Source organism: Dermacentor albipictus, unplaced genomic scaffold, assembly GCF_038994185.2.
Source record: "Dermacentor albipictus isolate Rhodes 1998 colony unplaced genomic scaffold, USDA_Dalb.pri_finalv2 scaffold_11, whole genome shotgun sequence".
Lineage (NCBI taxonomy): Eukaryota > Metazoa > Arthropoda > Arachnida > Ixodida > Ixodidae > Dermacentor > Dermacentor albipictus.
The window spans coordinates 10,725,237-10,740,683 of record NW_027225565.1 but is presented as its reverse complement, the minus strand read 5'-3'; the positions used below and the strand labels follow the sequence as shown (position 1 = coordinate 10,740,683).

At 46.0% G+C, this 15,447-nt stretch overlaps 1 protein-coding gene across 3 annotated transcripts in view; it reads left to right on the top strand.

The window, feature by feature from the left end:
* The window catches only part of LOC139051388 (uncharacterized), a 357,169-nt gene that overhangs the window by 292,456 nt on the left and 49,266 nt on the right, over positions 1-15,447 (top strand). The window contains exon 1 of one of the 3 annotated variants that reach the window (XM_070528409.1): positions 12,065-12,361. The exons of the other annotated variants lie outside the window; for them this stretch is intronic. The gene's annotated coding sequence lies outside the window, so the exon portion shown is untranslated. Of the gene's footprint in view, positions 1-12,064; positions 12,362-15,447 lie in introns of those variants that run through there. 3 annotated transcript variants of the gene reach the window in all.

Below are 15,447 nucleotides of genomic sequence, written 5' to 3'. Positions count from 1 at the left end.
TCCCGCCAAAATACAAGCAGTGGACAGTAGCTACAACAGACAAGAACACGCCGAGAATAATCTGCAGCATGATAACTAAGAACTTTGTACTCCTAACGATAGAATTGCCTCAAACAGCGGGTCTAACGAGGTGTGCAAAGGTGGACGATCAAATTACAGTAGCAAAAGAAAGAAAGAAAGAAAGAAAGAAAGAAAGAAAGAAAGAAAGAAAGAAAGAAAGAAAGAAAGAAAGAAAAAGGAAAAAGAAACGTATGAAATGAGAGCACGGGTGTTCGCTGAACAAAAGTGAGAGGTTGGGGAAGCGGAGAGATACAGATATCGAGCGGTATGCTTCTGGATTACTGAGAAGCGTAGGATTTAAATAGAGAGAGAACAAAAAAGTTTGAAATGGGTGATGTAAAAAGAGCTATGGCGGTATGGAGAGGAAATGAGATACGACTTGAGATAAAGGGGAGGGGCAACGCGACAACCTTGCTCGTTACCAGCCACTGCCTTTTTGGTCGCAACATTTGGGAAGAACCATAGAGAATTCTTCTTGGATGAAACATAAAAGAGACCGGAGCTGCCTCATTTAAGTAAATGGCGCACAGCTCCATCTACACGCTAATAACGAGAATTTTGGCGGTCCCCTTCGCAAGCATTTACGAATGACAAAATGTAGTCGATGTTTACAGGCTACCGACATAGCGCAAAAAAAATTAAAATGCACGGCGAAAACATTACTGGAATTAGAGAGAGAAAAAACGTGCTTCAGATTAATGTGCAAAACTTCGAATCTTGTAAAGCTATATCGAATCTGCAGCCACTTTGACGATCGCGTTTGTATAGTTTGATTCTAATGAGCATATCCGGTGTTATTCGGTGGTCTGTGCTGACGGATTCAATCCTCTGCGTCGGGAAGTTTCGTTGCCGTGTGCGTGTGCGTGCGTATGTGTTCTTCGTCGTAGCAGCTGACGTTATTACAAAGAGGTGGTTTTGTTCTTTGCGGTGTTTCAGCAAGTGGTGTTTAGTCTGGTGCGTTTGCCCGGCAGTTCTTCCAGTTAAATGTGCAAACTCTTGCGTATTACGTGGATGTTTAATGAAACATTTATGTGCGCAGTGTCTCGGAGGCATGTAAGCAGCAAAGGCAGAACTCAATTCCTCATGCATTCGGGCTCTTCAAGAAACATAACGGCTTCAAAGCTCATGCGGGGGAAGCCACTTTCCTCTGCAAGATGTGACGTAGCTTCCTTCCTTACACGTCAAAGCGTATGCGAGTGTTCCATGGCACCCCTTTCATCAAATACGACACAAATGGGCAGAGGAGGTCATCCCGCTGTAAACGGCTATGTGAAAGCATGAGGACCTCCGCCATTTGTTCACTGCTTTCAGTAAATGATGGACAACATGACATCCACTGTCAAAAGCGGACAACGTGATCAGTGATGAATGCTCCACCGCCAGTCGAAGTGGTTTCACTCGCTTCTTCGAAGTAGCGAGTTAGAGCTAGATCACATCGAATGTATGAATGCACGCCGAGGCTAAAGCTGCGCTCCACTCCGCTGATTGCGGCAGTACCGCTCGCCTGGACTGCCTCAGGGAGGGAACCCGGCTTGACATCCGCTGTCACGCTCACGGACGTGCTCGAAAACCATACGAAAATGCTGTTCCGGAAGTGCACGGCACCTCTCACTCAAAATGGTAAATTTATTACCAAGGTGAAACGACAGCTGCGGATAGCATCCCGGTGGTTTGACAGGAACATAAATAGATGAAAGGCAGTGACGTTAGCCAGGAAATACGTCCTATTTGCTACGCTGCGTGGAGGAAAGACGAAAATGGATTTAGAGCGGTGTGAAGGAAGAAACACGAGTATTCAATGGACATACAAAATTTTGAAGCGGCACGCCTCACTTTGAAGGCGTGTCCACATTATAGCGGGAAAAAACGCGCGCGCCCACATTAGTTGGAAAACCACAGCCGCAGTGATTCCAGTCGATCTATCACGTGCTTTTCGCGGCGGCAAGGACATGCGAAAGTGTGGCCATGACAGTTGAGGTACGTTCTGTCGCGAGCGGCTTTCCGCACGCGGTGTTTTTGTTCTTATGGCCGTGCATGCGTTACCAATCTATCTCGCACTTTCGTAAACCGCAGGAGGCGAGCTGTAACACTCGAGCTGCCTGTGGCGCCGTACGCCTATGCTGAACGCACTGCCTAAAATATATTGTTCTGAGAGCGGCCGGTTGTCCATTGTCTCAATTGCGGAGCACAGCGCGTGCCTCGATGTACTTCAACGTGAGAAGATTCGCCCAATTTGGGCGATCGCTTCGTCAAAGTCGCAAGCGTAGGTCGGCAAACTCACTCGTGAACCGGCTCACTTAGACTCACTCTCTTATCGGGTCTTGTCTCGCTGTGTAACCGAGCTATGCTATGAGCGAGTTGGCAAGTTGGCGAGTTTGAGCGAGTCCGAGTGATCTCAAATGATATATATATATATATATATATATATATATATATATATATATATATATATCAACGTGAGATAGATTTTTCGTGTCATTTCCATTCCTAACCATCATCATTTCATTATTTTAATTAATAAGTACAAGAAACCTCCTCTTTGTTTTCGTTGGTTGGCTTCTTGTGATATTATTAAACATCGGGCCCATTGGTCAACCCCCTTTCTTCTCATCTATATATATATATATATATATATATATATATATATTTATATATATATACGTGTAATCTTGATGAAGGCTTGACCCCGGCCGGCACGTAAGTAAAATCCCGTTTTTTTCCTACGTGCTTCTATTGCTTTAACTATTTCTACGTAGGATCCTGTGATTCTATCCTTCACTAATCTAAATGTATAGTTCATCAGTTCATCCAATGAGAAACAAATATGGATTGGTAAACCGGACACCCAGCCACCACCGACCTAAGGATTTTCTTCACACCTAAGTTGCCCAGGCGGTGGTTTGAAGCTTACTCTGCTTATTGACTCCTTCCTATCGCAGTGCGACAATACCCTTCATTGGGTAAAAGAAAGCAAAGTTTCGACGTGAGTGGAAAAGACAGTTTTGGCAAAGTGGTACTCACCGGGTGAAGAGGCGGTTCAGAGGTGCTCTGTCTGGCGGAAAGGTTGACACTTTGCTCGTCTCTCCACGTCTCCGCGCTTTTAAATGCAGTGGCGGTGATGAACTATTGGAGATAGAAAGGACTATTTCACTGATCGTTGCAACAAAAAATGATGACCACGTGGGCAGACATTGTAAAGCTGAACCGGGAATCCCCGAGGAGCACTCTCGTGAGCCATTGGAGATAGGGGTGTTCTGCACTCAAGCTGCATTATTGCCAATAGGTTCCGCGTCCGCTTATCTCCTAGGCACAATGGTAAGGCCTAAGTCAGATATTAAGGACTGCTCTTCGTGCCCGTTCGCCAAGGTGACATAGCATGCGGTAAGATAAGCCATCCGGACCAGGCGACGACGACCGATTACATAGGGCGAGCGCCGCGTGAAGCTCTTGCGTCGTGAAAAGCAGATCCATGCGTGAATCTTGTGAATCTGGAATACGATTTAATGTAAGCAAACCTGTCGAGTCGTGGCAGGAGGGCAACGTTAACCAAGATTGGAAGATCAGCTGCCTGGTACCGCTTCTTAAGCCTGGCAAGTCTCCCTTAGAGATTACTTCATACCGACCAATTGCGCTGGCAAGTTGCGTTGGGAAGGTAATGGAGCGAATGATTCTCGCCAGACTTGAGTGGTACCTTGAACATTACGAAATCTACCCGAACGCCATGGCTGGTTTTCGACGTCACCGATGTTCTATCGACAACGTTATCGATCTGGTAACCTATGTTCAACACCAAAAGATGTGTAAGAGGTTATCTGTCGCAATGTTCTTAGACATAAAGGGAGACTACGACAACGTTCTTCATGACGCCATACTTGAAGCATTGGAATCGGTGGGCCTAGGCGGTCCATTATATCGTTGGACTCGCAGTTATTTACATAGGCGGTCTCTCTTTCTTAACACTGAAGCTGGCCCAACCTCGCAATACTATACGCACCATGGAGTTCCACAAGGCGGTGTCTTGAGTCCCACACTTTTCAACCTTGTAGTCATTGGTCTCCTGGAACGACTTCCGAACACAGTTAAAATATCAATGTATGCCGATGACATCTGCGTCTGGGCATCTGGTGTGACACGGCCGCAAGTACGCGCCAGGCTTCAAAAAGCTGCCACGTCAAGATCGGCATACTTAAATGAACAAGGCCTCAAGATCTCGCCAGAAAAATGCGCATTGGTCGCGTTTAGCCGAAAGCCAATGAGATCATACGATGTCCCTATCGACAGTCAAAGCATACCTTATGTCAGGACGCACCGATTCTTAGGCGTAATAATTGATAGTGACCTCTGCTGGAGTCCTCATGTGGCCTACCTAAAGAAGCGCCTGACAGATATCTCTAATGTGTTTAAGTTTCTTGGAGGAAATGTCTGGGATACATGCAATGATGCAACTGTACAGGAAGCTCTTTCTTGGGTATTTGCGATACAGCTTGCCTGTGCTGACCAACACCTGCAGAAGTAATATCCGTAAACTCGAAAGCGTCCAGGCTCAGGCACTTTGAGTGTGTCTTGGATTGCCGCGGTGTTCGTCAACGGCTGAAACCATTGCGATTGCACATGATTTCCCAGCCAAGACCCATATAGTCATGGAAGCGCTCAGGGCACACGTAAGACACCTTGCTCGAGCCCCTGCCCATCATCTAGCCTCACTACCAGAGGATCGACCACGTGCTTCCTTTTGTGAAACAGTCCTGCCTTATCGCGCATACCTTCCATCAGGTTACACAGCTCCAGCGAAAGTTCCGTTTCTACCATGGTGCTTGGCTCAAGCAAAGGCTCGACTAATGGTACCAGGAATACGAACAAAAGCCCAACTCTCGCCTCCATCACTCAAGCAGCTTTCACTGCTCTTGCTGTATGAGACGTACAACGAGCATCACCATCTTTATACTGACGCTTCAATCACGGTGAATGGGTCTGCACGATCGGTGATCTTTCCTGCAAAACCTTCCACCATAATGATTCGACTATCTCACCAGACTACATCGACTGCCGCAGAGCTTGCTGCTAGTCGTTGTGCACTTCGTGTAATTTCTGATGAACTACCCAGGAAATGGAGCGTGTTCACTGACTCCAAGGCTGCTCTTCATCGTTTGGTTTCTGCCTTACGCCGAGGACACCACGAACAACTAGTTTTGGAAATCAGACTGCTGCTTCACCACCTCGTCGAGCAAGGACACGACATCACGTTGCAGTGGATTCCAAGCCACTGTGGCATAATGGGCAATGAACATGCCGACGCAGCAGCCCGATCTGCACACGAGGAGGGCTTGCAAGACTCCATTCCATTCTCAAGAACAGACGCTGCAACGAAAATTCGTGTGCTTGCAAACGAAGCCATCAAAACTTTATGGGAGAGAGAGAGAGAGGGGGGGCTCTTTATTAGAAAAACAGAAAATTTTGCCGGCGCGTATATAACCGTTGGCATGCTACTCTGTATAGGGATGGGGAATGGGATTAAAAGATTCCAGAAAAGAGTGGGAGAAAAAAAAGGATAAAAATAAATATGAAATGTCCGAGTGGACCTGATACTAATTTTTACAGGTGACATGGCGGGTAAATTTAGGCTTTTGTATAGGAAGGATGCAACTCTTAAAGCTTTCCTATTTGACCAATTTCTGTCAGGTATTTGAACAATAAATCCAAAACCCGTCGCTATTTTGAAGGGCCGGGCATTGGACCTAAGATGCTCGGTAACGTTAATGGTTCGGGGCAAATCATGTCCATTTGGTGCTCAAAAAATTGTCTCTCGTCGCGGTACGCGGGGCATTCTAGTAATATGTGCTCAATTGTCTCTAAGTTGCGACAGTTATCACAGTATGGGTTAGTGGTAAGTCCTACGCGGTGCAGATAATTGTTCGTGTATGCCACGTTCAGTCGAAGACGATGGTACAATGTCTCTAAATGTCGAGGAAGTGGTCGTGGAATTTTCGGTCTCATTTCTGGGTCAATGTAACGTAGGAAGTTCTCTTGGTGAAGCGGCAGATTCAAGATGCGGTCTTTTTCTTGATAGGCATATATTTTGCCATGGTTGAAGCGTCGGCTGTTGTAAAATATGTTGTTCTGAATTTGCGGTATAGGAGTCCATTTCTGGCAGCTTCGTCCGCTCTTTCATTTCCCGAAATGCCGGCATGGCCAGGTATTCACTGGAACTTTATGCAATGCCCAGCAATCTTAGCCCTGTGGTGAAGATAAGCAATGTCAAATGCTGCTGGTTCATTATTGCAACGCTTGTGTCTGTTCCCCATACTTTGTAGGGCTGCTTTTGAGTCTGTGAAAATCACCGATGTCTTTATGGAACACACCCAGCTTAAAGCATACACGTCTACACCGACTGGACCCATCCCGTAGACTTCGACCCCCACCTGGACTCTCTCGACTCGAAACAGCAGTACTTTGCCGATTGTGGCTTGGTGTCGCCTACACAAGATCCTTCGTCTTCCGAGTCGGTATGGACGACAGCGCGGCTTGCAGAGACTGCGGCTGCGAAGAGACTATCGAACACGCGCTTTGCCACTGTCCTCGATACAGCGCGCACCCGCTGTCTCTAGCGACCACGTTGGCACGTCTTGATGACAGGCCACTTTCAGAACAGTCAGTTTTGGAATGCGGACGTGAACTGTCGTCGCAGCAAAAGTCGGTGAAGGCTTTGCTGACTTTTCTACGTGACAGTGGCCTATTCTACATCATCATCATCAGCCTGGTTGCGCCCACTGCAGGGCAAAGGCCTCTCCCATACTTCTCCAACAAACCCGGTCATGTACTAATTGTGGCCATGCCGTCCCTGCAAACTTCTTAATCTCATCCGCACACCTAACATTCTGCCGCCCCCTGCTACGCTTCCCTTCCCTTGGGATCCAATCCGTAACCCTTAACGACCATCGGTTATCCTCCCTCCTCATTACATGTCCTGGCCATGCCCATTTCTTTTTCTTGATTTCAACTAAGATGTCATTAACTCGCGTTTGTTCCCTCACCCAATCTGCTCTTTTCTTATCCCTTAACGTTACACCTATCATTCTTCTTTCCATAGCTCGTTGCGTCGTCCTCAATTTGAGTAGAACCCTTTTCGTAAGCCTCCAGGTGTCTGCCCCGTAGGTGAGTACTGGTAAGACACAGCTATTATACACTTTCCTCTTGAGGGATAATGGCAACCTGCTGTTCATGATCTGAGAATGCCTGCCAAACGCACCCCAGCCCATTCTTATTCTTCTGATTATTTCCGTCTCATGATCCGGATCCGCAGTCACTACCTGCCCTAAGTAGATGTATTCCTTTACGACTTCCAGTACCTCGCTGCCTATTGTAAACTGCTGTTCTCTTCCGAGACTGTTAAACATTACTTTAGTTTTCTGCAGATTAATCTTTAGACCCACTCTTCTGCTTTGCCTCTCCAGGTGAGTGAGCATGCATTGCAATTGGTCCCCTGAGTTACTAAGCAAGGCAATATCATCAGCGAATCGCAAGTTACTAAGGTATTCTCCATTAACATTTATCCCCAATTCTTCCCAATCCAGGTCTCTGAATACCTCCTGTAAACACGCTGTGAATAGCATTGGAGAGATCATATCTCCCTGTCTGACGCCTTTCTTTATTGGGATTTTGTTGCTTTCTTTGTGGAGGACTACGGTGGCTGTGGAGCCGCTATAGATATCTTTCAGTATTTTTACATACGGCTCGTTTACGCCCTGATTCCGTAATGCCTCCATGACTGCTGAGGTTTCGACAGAATCAAACGCTTTCTCGTAATCAATGAAAGCTATATATAAGGGTTGGTTATATTCCGCATATTTCTTTATCACCTGATTGATATTGTGAATATGATCTATTGTTGAGTAGCCTTTACGGAATCCTGCCTGGTCCTTTCCTTGACAGAAGTCTAAGGTGTACCTGATTCTTTTTGCGATTACCTTAGTAAATAGTTTGTAGGCAACGGACAGTAAGCTGATGGGTCTATAATTTTTCAAGTCTTTGGCTTCCCCTTTCTTATGGATTAGGATTATGTTAGCGTTCTTCCAAGATTCCGCTACGCTCGAGGTCATGAGGCATTGCGTATACAGGGTGGCCAGTTTCTCTAGAACAATCTGTCCACCATCCTTCAACAAATCTGCTGTTCCCTGATCCTCCCCAGCTGCCTTCCCCCTTTGCATATCTCCTAAGGCTTTCTTTACTTCTTCTGGCATTACCTTTGGGATTTCGAATTCCTCTAGACTATTTTCTCGTCCATTATCGTCGTGGGTGCCACTGGTACTGTGTAAATCTCTATAGAACTCCTTAGCCACTTGAACTATCTCATCCATATTAGTAATGATATTGCCGGCTTTGTCTCTTAACGCATACATCTGATTCTTGCCAATTCCTAGTTTCTTCTTCACTGTTTTTAGGCTTCCTCCGTTCCTGAGAGCATGTTCAATTCTATCTATATTATACTTCCTTATGTCAGCTGTCTTACGCTTGTTGATGAACTTCGAAAGTTCTGCCAGTTCTATTCTAGCTGTAGGGTTAGAGGCTTGCATACATTCGTGTTTCTTGATCAGATATTTCGTCACCTGCGATAGTTTACTGGCATCCTGCCTAATGGAGTTACCACCGACCTCCATTGCACACTCCTTAATGATGCCCACAAGATTGTCGTTCATTGCTTCAACACTAACGTCCTCTTCCTGAGTTAAAGCCGAGTACCTGTTCTGTAGCTTGATCTGGAATTCCTGTATTTTCCCTCTTACCGCTAACTCATTGATCGGCTTATGTACGAGTTTCTTCCGTTCCCATCTCAGGTCTAGGCTAATTCGAGTTCTTACCATCCTGTGGTCACTGCAGTGCACCTTGCAGAGCACGCCCACATTTGGATGATGCCAGGGATAGCGCAGAGTATGAAGTCTATTTCATTTCTAGTCTCACCGTTCGGGCTCCTCCACATCCACTTTCGGCTATCCCGCTTGCGGAAGAAGGTATTCATTATCCTCATATTATTCTGTTCCGCAAACTCTACTAATAACTTTCCCCTGCTATTCCTAGTGCCTATGCCATATTCCCCCACTGCCTTGTCTCCAGCCTGCTTCTTGCCTATCTTGGCATTAAATTCACCCATTAGTATAGTGTACTTAGTTTTCACTTTACCCATCGCGTATTCCACGTCTTCATAGATGCTTTCGACTTCCTGGTCATCATGACTGGATGTAGGGGCGTAGACCTGTACAATCTTCATTTTGTACCCCTTATTATGTTTCACAACAAGACCTGCCACCCTCTCGCTAATGCTATAGAATTCCTGTATGTTACCAGCTGTATTCTTATTAATCACGAATCCGACTCCTAGTTCTCTTCTCTCTGCTAAGCCCCGGTAGCACAGGACGTACCCGCTTTTTAGGACTGTGTATGCTTCTTTTGGCCTCCTAACTTCACTGAGCTTTATTACATCCAATTTACTGCCCTCTAATTCCTCCAATAGCACTGCTAGACTCGCCTCACTGGATAACGTTCTAGCGTTAAACGTTGCCAGGTTCATATTACAATGGTGGCCTGTCTGGAGTGGCCTATTAGAAAGACTATAATGACCCCATTTCATCCCTTTTCATATTTTTTTCTTACGCTTTTATTTTTGTCACGCTCTTCTTTCCGTCTTTACTTCCCCTTTCCCTTCCCCTAGTGCAGGGTAGCAAACCGGAGGTTTTAAGTCTGGTTAACCTTCCTGCCTTTGTCTCATTTGCATCTCTCTCCCTTTTCCCCCAAATTTCAGCGGTCTACGACCTTCGCCAACCGGAGGCATGGGGCGCTGCGTCCGGTGTAATAATGTATTCCTTGCGCTGAAGCCCATCGCGCCGATAGACACGCACTTTAGCTGGAGACCACTTTACCTGAATACACGCGCACGGGGAATTCAATGGCAGGAAACAGGCGCTGTTTCTCGTGGATCGATCGCGCTCTGCGTTTTTCACACATGCAGAGTTTTCACATTGTCGTTTCGGATGGACTGACCGCGCCACCTGCGAGCACCTGTATAGTGGAACGCCAAATTTACACATGGCCATAGCGGAGCCCTCTTTGGTGAAAATAAGGTGAAACAAACTATGCAAACAACGCATTTGCAGGAATATAACACGAATTTCTTTTCTCTCTCGTAATTTCTGGGCTCAGAACGTGCCACGCGTTATATTCCAGTTCATGGCACGAATTATAACGCGTTTCGTGTGTGTTTTATTTTTGCCTGTTCGCTGTGCTTCCATGCCCGCTGCCATTTCACTCGCGCGAGAGCGGCGAGCTGGGAGGGGCTCCCTGTGCATTTTTGAGTCGTCTTTGGTCTGCTGATTTTCCACGGTGTTTACGCCATTGCGGTTACTGCGTAGCAACACGATGGACGCTGTTGTGCAGGCGAGTCCAGGGAGAGCGGTCTCCGAACTCCTGCGATGGGTCACCGCGTAACTAGCTTTACCGTGTTCGGTTGTGTCGCCAACATTTCTGAAGCGGTGGTTGTCCGATAACCTGGGTGGATGCCACAAATCGACCACGCGACGCCGCGGTTCTCGCCTACACTCTTAGCACAGTAACGTCTAAGGTCAGCTTTATTTGCAAGTAACCTATAATATAAAGGTTACGAGTTTACTAAACCAACTTGATATTTGTGTTTTTGTTAATTTCAGTCTCGGCTAGAAGTTACATGTGTCGAAGTATGCTATTTTAAATGTTACTTCAACTCTTCTCGTAACCTTTAGATTGTAACTTATATAAAAAAAGTTGTGATTCGTGTCTCAGGGGACCTATTGTATGGACTGGAAGTTTGCTGATTATTGTGTCGCGTTGGCGATTCTGATATGATATTTTCAGCCAGGACTAACGGGTAAAATATGGTGTTAAATATGTTATTGGTGCCAGTCGGAATGTTTGTTTTCGCAATATTAAGAAAAGCTTAAATATTGCACGAGCGCATGCTCAAGTCAACCAGCAGCAATTCAGTGACCAATTTTATATACTACATACGTGCCATTATGATGTAAAAGCAAGCCACAGAAATATTAAACATACATCGGAGAATATTGTGGCGAACGATGCTGTGGCATAAATTGTAACTACGGTTCAGTGTGGTGCAAGGACTACTGCTACCACCGCAGGCATATTAGGCTTTGGTACAAAACCTGCGCGCAGAAAAATTAAACGCAGATGCATTCTGGTGAGTGAAGATACATTTGTACCCAATAATTTTTTTTTGTATTTGAGCATCAACGCTTTCTTTAGTCACGTTTGAAATCTTCTGCTGAAACAGGACACCCTTTGACAGCAGGACGCACATTGAAGGGTGCGCGCGGGCGCACGTTGAAATACTGTAAAAGCTCGATGACCGACAGAATGAAAGCGTCGAGCAGGCCCAACAACTATTCTGCAGGGGAGAAAAATGTTTTGTGCACTGCAACATAACGTAATATGCCGCTGTGTTTCTTTTATTTTTTTCCTTTCTAACGCATATTAGGAGGTGGTTCCTAAACTGCAGCAAATGTCGGGTTCCTTATACAGAACGCCAGACACGCACCGCTTTTGCTCCCTCGCTAACACGCGATAATGACGCCGCTACATTCACATTACAGCAGGCGACAGGCGCTCCAGTAAGGTATCGTAGAGAGATGAACGGGCACTCACGGTATGAGGCCACAATGGCGCCCGGCCAAATGAGCAGAGAGAAAATATACAGCTACAAACTAACAGCAACATCTTTAAACTATAGAATATTAGAATATTTATATGGCTGTTATGTGACACTTTGGTGGAACTGTAGCTTGATTATTGTTTTTATTTGCGCTCTGTAGATGGACGCCATAATCAAACGCGCTTCAGCTTGAGCCAAAAGCGAGCGCAGTCATTTCTCCTCTGCGTTGTGTAGCTCTCAAGAAGCATGCCGGGAAGAGTATCGCCGATGCGGCCTTTTTGTAACGGTCGTGCCGCGCTTTGTTTCATCGCTTTAACCGCTGTTAAACGCTCTTTGATTTCGTGGCGTGCGCTTACCAAGCGTGTTGTATGTCTGATTCGCTGGTGACGCGTTGTGCAGTTACCAAAAATAGGTGCGCGAGCCGCTGAAAAGAAGCACTGCCGCCGTGGATAAGCGACATATTGGCGCAATGCGTGGCACTGGCCAATGCAAGGAGCAGCATTGCTGATGGAATATGGTGAAAGTTCTTCGCTTACGCGAGAGTGGTGAGCATCGCTTATGTTGTGACGGCTGTAACGAATACTGAAGACAGCAATAAATGTGACCCAGGTAAGCAATGCTTCCTGTTCAATTATTTATTTGCTGGTGCGTGTGTGTGGGTCGCATAGTATTGGCGGCGAGGAGTTACGGAGTTGCCATCTATCGGAAGCGCCTCGCTGGCGTACACTCTAAGAAAAAAGAGAGTAAAAAGTGAGTCACAGCAACTTGACTCTCTTTTTTCTTACGAAGACCCATTTTCGCGCGGGTAGAGTCACAAAACAAGAGTCAACATTTGTGTGTGGGTCGTTTGACTCTTAATAGGACGCGAAGAGTCGTCGTGCAAGATTGCGACTCCTCTGATATTCGAGATGAGTCTGGCGAGAGAAAGATTAAAATGCAGGAGAAGAAATACCAGATAACGTCTTCTGTTTTAGGCAGGCCCTCGGGTTCCTGTCCTGGTTGTAATCAGTTCAGTTCAGTTCAGTTTCATTCCTTAAAGGCCCCCATTTCAGGGGGTGTTACATAAGGGGTGGGATTACATTTGTAGTGAGGAAAACAAACAGCGATGGTGATTTAACATTGAAGGTGATCTGTTACGCGTTGCACGTTAAAGAACCCCAGGTGGTCAAAATTTCCGGAGTCCTCCACTACGGCGTGCCTCATAATCAGAAAGTGGTTTTGGCACGTAAAACCCCAAATATTATTATTATTATCTGTTACGCGTTCTTGAAAAGCAGGTGTTGAAGCGATGGCGACGATGTCATGGGGTAGGCCGTTCCAGTCCGTGGCTGCTCGGAGAAATAACAAGGCTGAAAACGTAGTAGTACGTGATAGCAGGGGCGTAGCCAGGGGGGGGGCTTATGGGGCTTCAGCCCCCCCCCGAAATTTTTTCGTGCTGTCCATGCACCGCCGACCAAAGCGACCCCCGGCGCCGGAAATCACTCTGGATTTTGTCTAGAATGTCTTTTTGACGCTCGAAAAGACATTTAACCACGAAGATTGCAAACTCCGGCTGGATTTCGTGGCAACGCCCATACACCGGGAGTCACATAACGCCAAGCAGTCCCATCCGAGCACAAAGTTTTAAGGGCGCTTTGATGGTGAGCGGGCTCGCCGCGGCATCTCACTGAGGCCACAGAATCTATGAAGCGCATGGATATCAATTGCGAAACTTTATGGGTATATATCTCATAAGCTCTTGATGTGAAAGGTGCATTGACATTTCCAAAGTTGTGCTTCAGATTTTCAATTGCGGAACTTTGTGGGTTTAATGTTGTTATAAACATTTGACGCCAAAGGTCTATTGACTTTTCTAAAGTCTTATATCGGAACATACAACGAGACAAGCCAAATCAACACACTAGCAGACGAGTTGACAAAGCAGGCAGCGAGGTCCAATGAGACGAAGCGTTGGGGTGGTTCATTTGTGCCGTCATGTCACATAAAAAAATATCAACATCTTTTTAAACCTACGCCAGAACATCCATGTCAAGACACTAAAGCCAGCCAAAGTAAATACGTTCTTATTTATTTTTTCTACTTTGACTTTTATTCGCGAGGACACATTGAGCCTCTTGAATTTTTTTTTTTTTTTTTTGTTCTCGCTACCCTACCTGCGGGCTGCCAGAGCCAACCAGAGCGCATACGTTTTTCTCGTATGGCCCCGACCACCGTGCGGTACACTTCGGTGCGCGTTCGGTTTGCTCTGGCCGAGTGGATTTTCACCGGACAGAGTTTTGGACGCTTTCTGGCTAGCAGACAAGAAGAAAAAAATACAATGGTCGCTCGCCGCCATCACTGTGGGGACTCGAAGGATTGCACCGCATTCCTTGAGCGGAACCTTTCCGGACAGTCTTCTTTCGCCGCTGTAGGATACTGAGCAGTATGCGTATGGTTCTCAGTGGACCAAGCCCCATTAGGTGCCCGAAGTAGGCATTAGATTCTGGCCAAGATACTTTCCTATGCGTTATTTTTTTTTCATTTCGGTGCGTCCACCTCACAGAAAGAAAATACATTGTTGCAGCGCAGCGAATTGTCGCATGATGAATGTTCGATTTTGATACTTCTTTTGCGGAAAGTAATGGGCGACGGGACGCTTCAGTTGCCAGATACGTTTATTATATTATTGCGAAAGCAATTATATGGACACTCCAGGCGCATTCCTGCCATCGCCCTCATGTTTCGTATAAAGTCCACGCGCTGCATGCTGTATGTGCGAGTGAAAGCGTAGGAGGGGAGGTGGAATGGGTGAGCCGACGATGGTGGCTCAGTCTTGTGTGCGCAAAGGAGAAAAGCGGGGAGCAAGCGCGCCGCCTTCCGTCGCGCGCAATACATCGGGGGGAGTGGATGGAATGGGGGCGGAATATAGGATTCTGTGAATCTATGATTGTGCAACATGTTTATTTGCCTTGTTTGACGCATTATATACAGTTACTTTTTTATTACAGTTTTATATACGCATTATACAATTGTTACAGTTATACAGTTATTAGACGCATTATATTCAGTTAACTTATGCAGTTACATACATAGACTCATTGGAGACTTATACGTATACTTAAATATCTTGTTGCGAGGTTTTGTGTATACATGCAGTGAACTTTGTTTCCAGTGACACTTTTTTGTCCTTTATCAAGCCGTATTTTCGCATTTGCATATTCCATTGTATCTTCCCATTTCTAATGTACGAGGGCGAGTCAAATGAAAGTGAGCCTACCCTAACCGCGCAATATTGGTTCGGTTCATTATCTGCGAGGCATGCGCGTAGGAGAACGGCATATCTCATTTACAAAAGTGACACGCAGGTGTGAAGATAAATGTTCTTTAATGCTCTCATACACTGGGTTGAATATGGTTGCGTCACATAATGGACACTTCAAAAGTTGAACAACTCGGTGTCGCGAAGTTTTTGACAGCTGAAGGTGTTTCCAAAACAGAAATTAATCACCATATGACTGATGTGTACGTTGAACACTGCATTTCATTGACCACTGTGAAGCGTTGGAGCAAACGGTTCAAAGGACGTTGCAAAGACATTCCAAGACAGGGCCAAAACCATCGTGCAATCACCCCCCACACAATTTCAAAGGTTCATGAGCTGCTGAAACAAGAACGGAGGATTAGCATCGATGAACTGGCAGACCGTCTGAACATCA